The 12,118-nt window shown below is 31.2% G+C and overlaps 1 protein-coding gene across 1 annotated transcript in view; it reads right to left on the bottom strand.

Moving 5' to 3' along the window:
- Positions 1-12,118, bottom strand: part of LOC128392843 (uncharacterized protein DDB_G0271670-like) — a 54,968-nt gene that overhangs the window by 18,597 nt on the left and 24,253 nt on the right. The gene's annotated exons all lie outside the window — the stretch shown is intronic.

Raw genomic sequence — 12,118 nt, 5'->3', positions numbered from 1 at the left:
TTATCAATCTTCATGCGAATAGTTTCAAGATTCACCTTTACCATGTTACGTTGTAATGAACAAGCTGCCACTTGATATGAACTTTTTTCTTCCTTCATCTTTTACTTTTACACTCGATTACATTCCAATTCAAGATTCGAATTTATTTTTGCCACTATTTTTCTTTCTTCAATCGATCATCTCTCTCTCTCTCTCTCTCTAGAATTCATCTTTCTCCATGTTACATGATCTATTTATGTTTCTTAAATCCTCTGTATATTTACCCTCCAATCTTTTTCATTTGGAAATCAAAAGGGAACAGAAATCATTGGGGGAAAAAGTTCTAATCAAAGACTGAAAAAACTGGAACTCGACGCGAAAAGAGAGGGAAAAAGTTCAACTGTCAACAGATTTTACTATCACTCTGTGTAATCATGAAGCTGGAGAAAGGTAAAGTTTTGCTTACTCTTTTGTCGATTCAGTTCTGATTTTATTCATTCCATGATATAAACTCCCTGAGACTGGACACAAAATCACCAATAAAAGTTCATCAAAATAACTTTTTCTGTTATATTCGTTTTATTCATGAGACTTCATCTTGTCTGAATTTTAAGTGAATCAATTTAATTGTCAATGTCAATAAAGTGTTACAATTTTCAACTGCTCACAATGAACTTGCAAATCAGATCCCGTTAAATTCAATTATCATGGTAATTATACTTAGCATATGAGCCACAGATTCGTCATATCAAATTCTCGAATTTTCATCCCTACACTTTATCGTTTCGGTTTCCTGATGGTTCACCCGATAGTCTTCGATTTAATCAGCATATTCATCAGAAATTTCTATCAGAACTTTTCCCTCTTCCATTTACTTCTGTTCAATTCAGATTAAACTAGAAAGTACTTTTCGGTTTTCTATTCGTAGAAAATTCAAAATGACAGTTCGATGCATGAATAATTGGAAAATTTGAATGATAGAAACTGTTGATTAAAAGTACGAATAGATTGAGATTATTTCTTTCTTACTTCCAACTTATCGTTTTAATAATAATATGAATTCTTAAATTTATTATGAATGATAAAGACAATATTAGTCTTTAAAGAAAAAGAATATGAGAAAATGTCCTGAGGGTGAAACTTTCTACCATGAAGGAAGTTTAATTTACTCGAAATTGGATATAACCATGGATAGACCATTCATACTAATCTCTATGAGAGTGAATAGTGGACTGATAAGTTGTCAAGTCTTCAGGTAATTGTGTGTAAATAGTAGACGAACTTGTTTAAAGAAGTGAAAAAATAAATTCGAAAAGTAAAAAGTTTTAAGAATAATATTTTTTATTCTTCGTATTAATATTAATAGTTTGAGAAATCTTCAAATCTCTAATGTAACAAAGTTATTATCAGAAGATAATCTTTTAATCCGTATGAAAGGTTTTCTCACTTTATTATGTCTCGAAACCTTATTGAACATAATGGTCATTTCGATAGAGAATTTGTAATTGGAATTTGTCTTGTTCATCATCTTTAGAGAGAAAAGTTTCTGAAATTTAAAGATTATCGAGGTTCCTCTGAACACTTGGAAGATTTCAGAGATACTCTTTACAAGTTTGTGTGTGCGAAACAAAAAACTTGAACTTTACACTTCGATTTGGGTTTATCACTTCATTAGACGATGAAACTTAAGAAATTTTCAACTGACGAGCGTATCTCTGGACGAAAATGTCCAAAATTCAGAAAATCTTATTAATTTTTGAGTGTTAGAAAACAATAGTAATAATCATTGCGATGATGCAAAAAACACCTCGAGAAAAATTGAATGAGAAGATTCTGAAATCATGTTGAACTTCATGGATGCATGATAATGTTTCATTGCATCAGGAGGTATGAGAATTTCAAAAGTTTACTGAAAATCTGAATTAAATCAGAACTTTTCCATCTTCATCCACATCATTGCAGAATGTGAAATGATAGCAAATGTAAATGACAGGGAATTTGAGAGAGTGAGTGGAGAAGAGAAAAAAAGTTTAATAAATTATTAATAAAAGAAGAATAAAAAATTTAACAAGTATCATGACAATTCAGAATCACCCAGAATGAATTCAATGTTGCAGAGAAACACAACCTAATTTTAACCTGAGCTTTAGGTTGAAACAAGTTCATTCTGCAATTTCTTTCCATGGTTGACAAAGGCTATTATTTTTTTCATGGTGAATGAAAAATAAACCCAAACACAAACAAAACATGAATTTCCAGGAAGACGATTCAATCGATCTGATTAGATAGGCCAATAAACAAATTCCAAGCTTGATGAGAGAATTAGAAACGGGCAATTCAAAAATTTCCATGAGTTAAATAGTCGTCACGGTTTTCAACTTAAATAATGTCAACTTTTGAGCTATTAACAAGTCAAACTTTATCCCCTGAATGTTATGCCATTTGAATTTTATATAAATCAGTCAAATCGTCAAGTTGTAGGGTATAAACGTGAATAAAATATAATTTCATATTACCAAATAATCACCATGTAAAAAAATTGCACCAGGATCTAAACTATCATAGTCTAAATAGAAGCTTGATCTACAGTCTGCTCTGAAAATGTTTTTTAATTAGTGTATTAATAATACTGATGTTATCTACTGATTGTAACTGTAATCAACAAACAGCAACATTGGAACAATCAGCCAATTATTATGGACGATTTTGCTGATTGTACTAAATGATCATCATGTTTACCCGATTGGACTTACCATTGGCATTAAAGATGAGGTCGATTGTGAAGACCTCCTTTGATTTTCTGAATGATTTTTGAACAATTAAGCAGATTCTCTAAACTTGTCTATTAAGATGTATTCACTTGTTGTCAACTGAATATCTCAAATATTAATGATTATGATTGGACAGAATTACATTCACCTGATTATCGTTAGTTGGTTCAACTTTTAGTAGAAATTTCAATTTCAATCTCTGCAAGGAAAAATCTTCACAGGAAATATTATGTTTGGGTAATGAAGAGAAGAAGGTTATTTGAAATTAAATTAATTCTGATGTTGATGAATTAGAGAGAGAAAATATTTTCCACCATTCTATCTTTACAAGTGAAAGTTTTGTTCACCATTAAAGGAAAGAAAACATTCATCTTCATGATAATCATCTCATGGTAAAATCTAGATAATCATCTTGCAATAAGATAAGATATTCATTTATATACATAAATGAATAGGAGATAATGAGATAGAAAATTAAATGAAGATTCATATCATGTGAGAAATGTAAATATAAGTAATTGTTATATTATCATGAAAATAAATGGAAAATTGTGATTCACAATTTGATTAGACAGAAACAGAAAGGAAGAAAATAAGAACTATTTGAAAGACTTAACGATTCCCTCATAACCTCAGGTGAATAAACTGATAACCACACGATAATGATGATAACTGGCTGATAATAATGATCTAATTAATATTCCTAACTAGATAACTATTCATATGATAAATGATAAACTTTCAAAGGTGTAAAATGGCTCAACAAAGCGAGGAAAGGATTTGCGAAAAAAAAAGTTCTGATTTCCATGAAAAATTGAATCAATTTTTACTCATAATCTCGGAGAATTAATATTTTTTTCTTCATGATATTATTTCTTGATGATCTCTGCAAATGGTTGCAATCAATAGAGCGACTAATTCAGGGTGGGGGGAACATTATATTACTGTGGTTCCTAGAATTGAGGGAGAACTCAGAAATCTCTAAGATAAATAATAAGTCTGAAAATGAGATGATGATGATGATGATGACAAAAGAAAGAGGAAAAAGAAAGATATTGGATGATAATCTTCATCATAATCAGAAGTGAAATAATTGAGATGATGATAATTATGATGATCATCATCAATATAGCAACTGAATTTAATGTTATAACGATCAGGGGAAAACTTAATCAGATCCAGAACTTAACCCATTGATAAATCAATTATCTAATTTTTTTTTGCAAACCAATCAATTAAGCGATCTGATTGTCTAATCAACAATTTTCATTCAATTATTATCTGATAATAACTGGGTAATCATTAAATCATTAAATTGGTGAGATGGACAGTCAATGATAATCACATGAAAAACTATTGACAATTAATTATAAACCCAAAGATAATGATCATTGATGATAATTGATTGTCATCGATGATTAAAAATCATTTATCTCAAGCAACAATCAAATGATTATCAACAAAATAATAATCTCACCAACTTCCTGGTTCCATTCACTTATCATAATCATAATCATCTCAGGTTAACTTTTTGATTAATGAGTCATAATGATTAAGCTTAACCATAACGATTAACCAGTAACCGATGTTGATTCAATCAGCTGAGTTTAGAAACAAGAAAATTGAGATAATTAAGTTGATCAGCTAAATTTAATTAGAGTCTGAGATTTGATCTAAACAATTTCATATCATTATCAGAATGAATTTTCAGTGATTCTAATTATGAAAAGTTAATTGGATCATCATTAGGGAAAAAGAATGTTATTTAAAAGGAGAAATAAAAAATTTCTCTTCATTTTGATAAAAATTTTATTCCAAATTGTGAATTGGAACAGAAAGAAAATCGAAAGAAAAGAAGAAAAAAAGTTCTAAACAACAGTTCGATGTGATAATAATAGAGAAAGAGTATTATTTAATATTATATTTATTTATTGAATTCGATTCAACTAAATTGTCCTGAAACTTGATCATCATCAGAAATTCAAACAATTTAACTCATCGAATGAAGTAAAATGTTTGTTACAATCGACATAAAAAAAAGTTCGAACCTTATATAATAAAAATGTTCCCCTTTTACTATCAAAAGCTAACAAACTAACATGGAAAACATTAGTTACTAGTCTTACACCTTTAAACCAGAATCAACACCCAAAATTCAGTTGAATTTCAACATTTATCTGATTTAGAATTTGTATCAAAGTGAAAAGTTTACTTCTCAATCTCAATTCCGATTGGTGATTTGTTCATTCCAATGGATAATAAAATCACTTGGAGTGGATTTTGTTTTCTACTTTTCCACTCGATAAAATTTCATATGTTGTGAGCATTTTTATTTACACTTTGTTTCATATTCATGAAGAGAAAAGTTGAATTTAAATTAAACTAATCATAATCATTTCCTTTCCCGTTTTATTTTAAACAATCAACAACCAATTTAAAGGTTAAACAACGATTAACTAAGTTATCATGATAATACATGAGTGGGTTAAAAATGAAGTTATTAAAATGAATCCAATTATGATCAAGGGTTGAGAATATTTTTTTCTGATAAAATGAACATGAAATATTCACCCTGTTTTTTTTATAGTCAAGACAATAATATAACAATATTAATTTCAACATTTATCTGATTTAGAATTTGTATCAAAGTGAAAAGTTTACTTCTCAATCTCAATTCCGATTGGTGATTTGTTCATTCCAATGGATAATAAAATCACTTGGAGGATTTTGTTTACTTTTCCACTGATAAAATTTCATATGTTGTGAGCATTTTTATTTACACTTTGTTTCATATTCATGAAGAGAAAAGTTGAATTTAAATTAAACTAATCATAATCATTTCCTTTCCCGTTTTATTTTAAACAATCAACAACCAATTTAAAGGTTAAACAACGATTAACTAAGTTATCATGATAATACATGAGTGGGTTAAAAATGAAGTTATTAAAATGAATCCAATTATGATCAAGGGTTGAGAATATTTTTTTCTGATAAAATGAACATGAAATATTCACCCTGTTTTTTTTATAGTCAAGACAATAATATAACAATATTATTCAATTCTGACATTTGATACCAATCATTTCAAGCTTTTCCTGTTGGATTTGTGGTAGATGAACTAGGAAGTGAATTAAATGAGCAGTGGAAAAAATTATCATTGATATAATGTAAGGGGTTTACACTCATGTGACTAATTGCGACCCTCTTTTGATTAATTTTCATTTGTCAATCAAATTCAAATTTCCCTCTACCGTTAAAAAGAATAGAATATAAAGAAGATTCTTTTCTAACAGAAGTCAGTAGAAACAAATGCTTTTACTCGCCACTACTACTTCCAAGTTGATTGATAAACTGTTTCTTTTATATTACTCTAAACCCTAAATCTTTTCCTTTTCCTCTTTCTATTTACTCCATTTTGATAATTTCTATTTCAAATTAATTTCTTGTGTTACTCTCAATTGATACTTCTCACCTTTGAGTTAATTAAATTTCAATTACTTTGTGATTTACTTTGTTGTGATATTTTTAATTGTGGTCAAGTCTAATTAGTAAAAAGTCATTGACTTTTGAAATCTTAGTTAGAGAAAATTTGTCCCCTTTATCGATCTTGGTCTGAGTTCACCAATCGTACAAGAACTCATTTTGTGCACCCTCACAAATGGTGGAGATATCCGAGCTTTCTCTAATCAACAATTAAAGTTATTCTCTTCGCTGTGCTTCAATAGGCAAAAATAAGCCCAAAACTTACCTAAAGTCTCTGACTTTATTGTGCTTCTTTCTTCAAATTGTGTTCACCCAAATTCAATTCATTATCTTCTACACGTGTGACCTTCAAAGAACAATTGAAAGTCACTGACTTTCATCTTCTTCATCATCTCTTCTCTTAAAAACGTTTAATCATAAACATCTCAACCTCTTCATCATCATCCTATTACTCATTTGAAAGTGACATCATGGTCGATCCAAATAAGCCAATAGACATTACAATTGGTGAATTTTCCAAATCAGAAGAAAATAAAAGTCGATTCATTGAAGTTGGTGTTACTACTATCTAAAGACGCTTATCTCACACGACGATTCAATGAAGCTTTGGAAACAATGATGATTTTATGGTGATTCTGATGATCCAAGAAAAATCTCAAAACCCTTTTGCTTTGATTGGTTTTGTTGTCCAGATAAGATGAAAAGTTAAGAGCTAATGGTATGACTGATAATATTAGAAACTCTTTGATTTAGGTTATTTTGAATCAGAAGATAAGTCACTGACTTATGACGATCTCAAAGGTCAGATGACTGAGCCTCAATTGAAAATTTTCTTTCTATCCGCTAATCAAGAATATAAAGAAAATATTCCTCTACCAAGTACAAGTAGACAAGAAATTCCTCAGAACACAATCAATGAAGATCAATTCACAATTTCTCCTCAGTTACCTATTGATCAACCTCAATATAATCAACCAAATTTTCATTCAAGTTGGTTGAAGGTTTACAAAAAATATAAAGAGTCAGATAATCTTCATGAATGGTTAGAAGGATTAGAATCAACCCTTGAAATACTTCAGTTTGATGATTCCATCTCACTGAGAATTCTCTGTTTGAATCTACCAAAGAAAATGTATGATGAAGTCAAGCGACTTCAGTCAGATGAACCTTTCTTGACCTTCAGACAAGTTTGTAATAGATTACGAGAAAATCACATAGGAACTCATGAAATGATTTCAGCTCTTCATACACTTTTCAATCTCAAATTCTATAAAGGTAACGATCCAGTCTTACATGTAGAGAAAATCAAAAAAGCAGCAGAATTGAAAATTCCAAATATACCAGAAGAATGTATTGTGCATTATATTCTTCATTCTTTACCCTATGATCTTAGAACAAAATTAACTAGTAATTTGAATTACAATACAATAGATTTAGTTCTAATTAAATGAAAGCTTACAACAATAATCAAATCCTTTCATTAGCTAATCAGCAAAGAGCAAGGTCAAACACAAAGACAAACTTATCCTAAAAATCAAACAAATGATCCAAATCAAACCAATCAAATCAAAATGGTTATCAAGGTAATAGAAACAATCAAAAAGATCTAGAAGTAACAATTATCAGCAGAATCAAAACCAAACAAATCAAAATCAAACCCAAAGCCAACAACCAACAAACCAACAAACACAAAACAATCAACCGCAAATGCAATCAACAACAGTCAAATCAACAATCAACTAATCAACAAGTAGTTTGTGAATTTTGTAAACACGGCATACAATCAGCGATTGTCGAGCAAGAAAAAGGATCGAAGGTGAAAAGCTCCAATAACAGTGAACACTTCGTCGACTCTCTCAACGCGTGGTAATGATCCAACCCTTCAAGTACAAGTTATTGATCGTGACCAAAGTACAATGATAGAAGCTCTGGTAGATACTGGCGCTGGTTCAACACTTATGTCACTCGATCTAGCTGGGAAATTAGGATTGAGAATCTACAAATCAGCTCACGAGTTCCGAGGATTCAGCAAGGAAAACGAACCTGTAAAAGCTATCGGAGTCACTCAAATTTTCATCAGAATCTACCCAAACTACACCGAGGAAGCTCTTCGTGTATTTGTGTTCGAAAACCCGTCATATGATCTTATCTTAGGTCATAATTTCATTCATAGTGCATCTATAACCATCATCGGTAATCAAGAAACAAAACAGTTTAAAATTTTACGCTTTGGTCAACCGGTTCAAGTGAAAATTAGATCACCAACTCAAGCTTGTTGGGACTATTTATTCGCTAACTATTTCCCTCGTACCTTTGGAAAACAATTCGATGAGTCAATCAACAACCTTCAGTTCTCAAGTGAAAGAATCGAGTCTTCGAGGTCTTCAATGAAGTCAGTGACTTGAATCTTCTGAACCTGGACTGTCAAGTGATGTGATAGATTCTACCGATTCACCAAAAAAGAAAACGACGGAAGAAAAATAAAATCAACAAATAGATGATGAATTTCAACGATTATCAACAATCAACTTCAAAAGAAGATTCAAATTATCTATCAAAAGAAAACTCGATAAACGGAAAGATGAATTTCAAATGATATCAACAATCTAAAATCAACTCTAATCAAAAACATCGCAACCGATTTGAAACCAGAAGAAAAATCAATGATGGAAAATTTCTTAGATGAGTATAAAGATACATTTTCTTTACACAAATACGATCTTGGAAAATCACATCCGATGTAGTTGATATTAATATTGACATTGAATGAACCCAATCCTCAATGTAACCCATATCGTCTTGGTCCAAAATGAGAGGTTATGGAAGAAAAGTTAAAGAACTTTAGAAAATGATATCATCGAACCATCGAAATCAAGAGGATGCTCACCAGCATTTCTCGTACCAAAATCTAATGGCTCATATCGATTGGTCACTAGCTTCGTAGAATTGAATGCCTCTGTCGAACAAGGAAATTGATGCCTAATGTAGACGATCATATTCAAGCATTGGCAGGTTTTAATTACTTCATCTCGATCGATTTCGCAAGGATTCCATCAAATAGAGCTCAAACCATCAGAACGAGAAAAGTTGCTTTGCTACCGAAAAGGGTATCTATCAATATAAAAGATTACCCATGGGTTTAGCCGATAGTCCAGCTTATTTCCAGGAATTCGTGAATAGGATTTTTGGTGATTTACTCTATCGAATCTGTCTAGCTTATATCGACGATGTTGTGATAATTGGTAAAACTTTCAACGAGTTAATCTCAAATGCTTCAAAAGTGTTTGAAAGAATAAAAGAATATGGACTGAAAATTCAACCAGATAAATGCAAATTTGGTCATTCAGAAATCAAGTTTCTTGGTCACATAATCTCAGGAAAATCAGTTAAACCAGATCCCGAAAAGTTTCGAGATTAAAAGCCTTTGAACCGCAAAAGACGTCAAAGCATTACAAAGTCAGCTTGACTTTTCAACTATTTATCTAAGTTCGTCCCAAACTATTCAACTCTAGCATCTAATCTTTTCGAACTTTGTTCAAAGAAAACAGGAAGATTCAAATGGTTATCAATTCACCAAAGATGTTGGGAAAAATAAAGATTCACTCATCAAAATTGTGAATTAGCGCAATATGACCCCGAAAAGAGCATAAGTTAATGGTCGACGCCAGTTCTGTTGCTGTAGGTATGCTATTGCAATTAGAAAACGATGATTGGAGACCAGTAAGTTATTTTGGATCTAAATTGGCAAAGCATCAATTAGCTTACACCATCACCGAGAAGAATGTCTAGCTGTTGTAGTTGGAATCAAAAATATCAACACTATCTAATCGAAAGAGATTCATCGTGATCAGCGATCACCATGCCCTTTGTAGCCTTCGAAAGACCGAATTCAAATGTACTCGTCTTCATCGTTGGGCTAATTTACTTGCTCAATTTAAATATACAATTCAATATGAAAAAGGTGAAACTCATCCAGCAGATTGTTTCAGTCGCTCGACTGAATGGAAAAACAAAAAGAAAGGAACGATCGAAGAAGAAGATTTCAAGTACCTTCTGTTGCCATGAAGTCAGTCCGACTTCAATAAATTACGGTCATATCGTTCACATCGATAATCCAGATCCAAATTGGTTCAATTCATTACCTTCTCCCGATATTCTCAATGAGAGATGCGACATCGAAGACTTAACAGAAAGTGAAAACATGAACAACAAATGTATCGTATTGCTTATGTTCGTGAATTAATCGATCAAATCAACGATAAAATTCAGCAACCAGATATCATGGATCAACACACATTCGATAAGTTCATTCTCAACATTTCTAATCCAATTCTACAAGAAAAAGACTCAACAATTGGTGAAGAACAACAAAGAGATTCAAATATAAAACGAATCATCAAACAAGTTAATCAAGGTGAACTTAAACGTAAATATACAGTGCGTCAATCGATTCTTTATCGAAGAATCAAACACGGAAAATTAGCAATTGTGTTACCTCATCACATGATAAACAAAATTTATTCAAGTTACCATGATGACCCAATCGGAGGACATTTTGGACTTAAACCAACACTGAAAAAGATTAAAAATACATTTTGGTTCCAAAACATGGATGAAATCATCGCTAATAAAATTAAAAGTGTGTTAGTGCATCAAATTTAAACCAAAAACGGTTAATCATGAAGTGAAAAGATCTATGCCGATTCCCGAAAATCCATTCGCAAGGATTCAAATCGACATCCAAGGTCCATTTCTACCCTCGAAAAAGAGAAATCAATATCTTATTGTAGCAGTTGATGTTCTTACTAAATTCGTTTATGCAAAAGCTTATTCAAACCAACGTTCTAAAGAAGTCATTGACTTCGTTAATTGTTTAACTACATTCATCGGTATCCCGAAAATAATCCAATCGGACAATGGCCCGTGTTTCCGTTCAGATGAATTTAAAGAATATCTCAACACTAATGGTATTCGTCATCAAAGATCATCACCGTATCGACCACAAACTCAAGGATTAGTAGAACGAGTCAATGGTATAATTGGTCAACGAATAAAATGTTCGCGGAAAACGCCAAGAATGGGATCAAAAATTCGAGAAATTATAATTAGTTACAATTCACACCATCAGAAAGTCTAGGACTTTCACCATACGAGCTATTGTTCAACATTCAACTGAATAACCCACTTCTTAACGAATTAGAAATTCAACAAGAACCAAATGACCAAACATAAACGAAATTCGAGAAAAGTAAGACTAAAACAATTGGAAAATCAAGAAAAGATTAATTAATGAACCAGATAAATCGATTCCATATAAAGTTGGAGATATTGTTGCTAAACGAGTTCAGTTACACGATAAAAGTTAGGTAAACTAACGCCTCATGGGATGGAAAATATATAATCATTGAAATCTACAATTCAGCTGTTAAAATGGTTAATTTGAAAACTCTGAAAGCAGAAAATCTAATTTTGTTCATATCAAATTGATCGAAACAATGAACAGTGAAAATCAATTAGAAGTCAATTGACTTTTAAGAAAAGCGCCTAAAATCCATTTCTAGGAAGAGACAATGACCATACATTAATCGTCACACCTCTACTTCCTCATTTACTCTCTTAACCCGTTTATCATCACTTCTCTTTGTTTAAACAAATTTCATCAAGTTCGTTTTCTAAATTTTTCAAGTGAAATTCTTTCAATTTCAAAATTCAACAAACTTTCAATTCAAACTAACATTTAAAATTCAAAGTGATTCCAAGTTAAAACTGTGTTACATTCAAATTGTTTTGCTCTGCAGGACAGAAAGTCACTGACTTTGTTCCAGTTCCAGTTCATCTTCAATTACCATTTCCTTATTGTTTGTTCAGTGATCTTCAAAGTCTCT

The sequence above is a fragment of the Panonychus citri genome, unplaced genomic scaffold (genome assembly GCF_014898815.1).
Source record: "Panonychus citri isolate SS breed McGregor unplaced genomic scaffold, ASM1489881v1 Contig00137, whole genome shotgun sequence".
Taxonomy (NCBI): Eukaryota; Metazoa; Arthropoda; class Arachnida; order Trombidiformes; family Tetranychidae; genus Panonychus; species Panonychus citri.
This window is presented reverse-complemented; position numbering and strand designations above follow the sequence as displayed.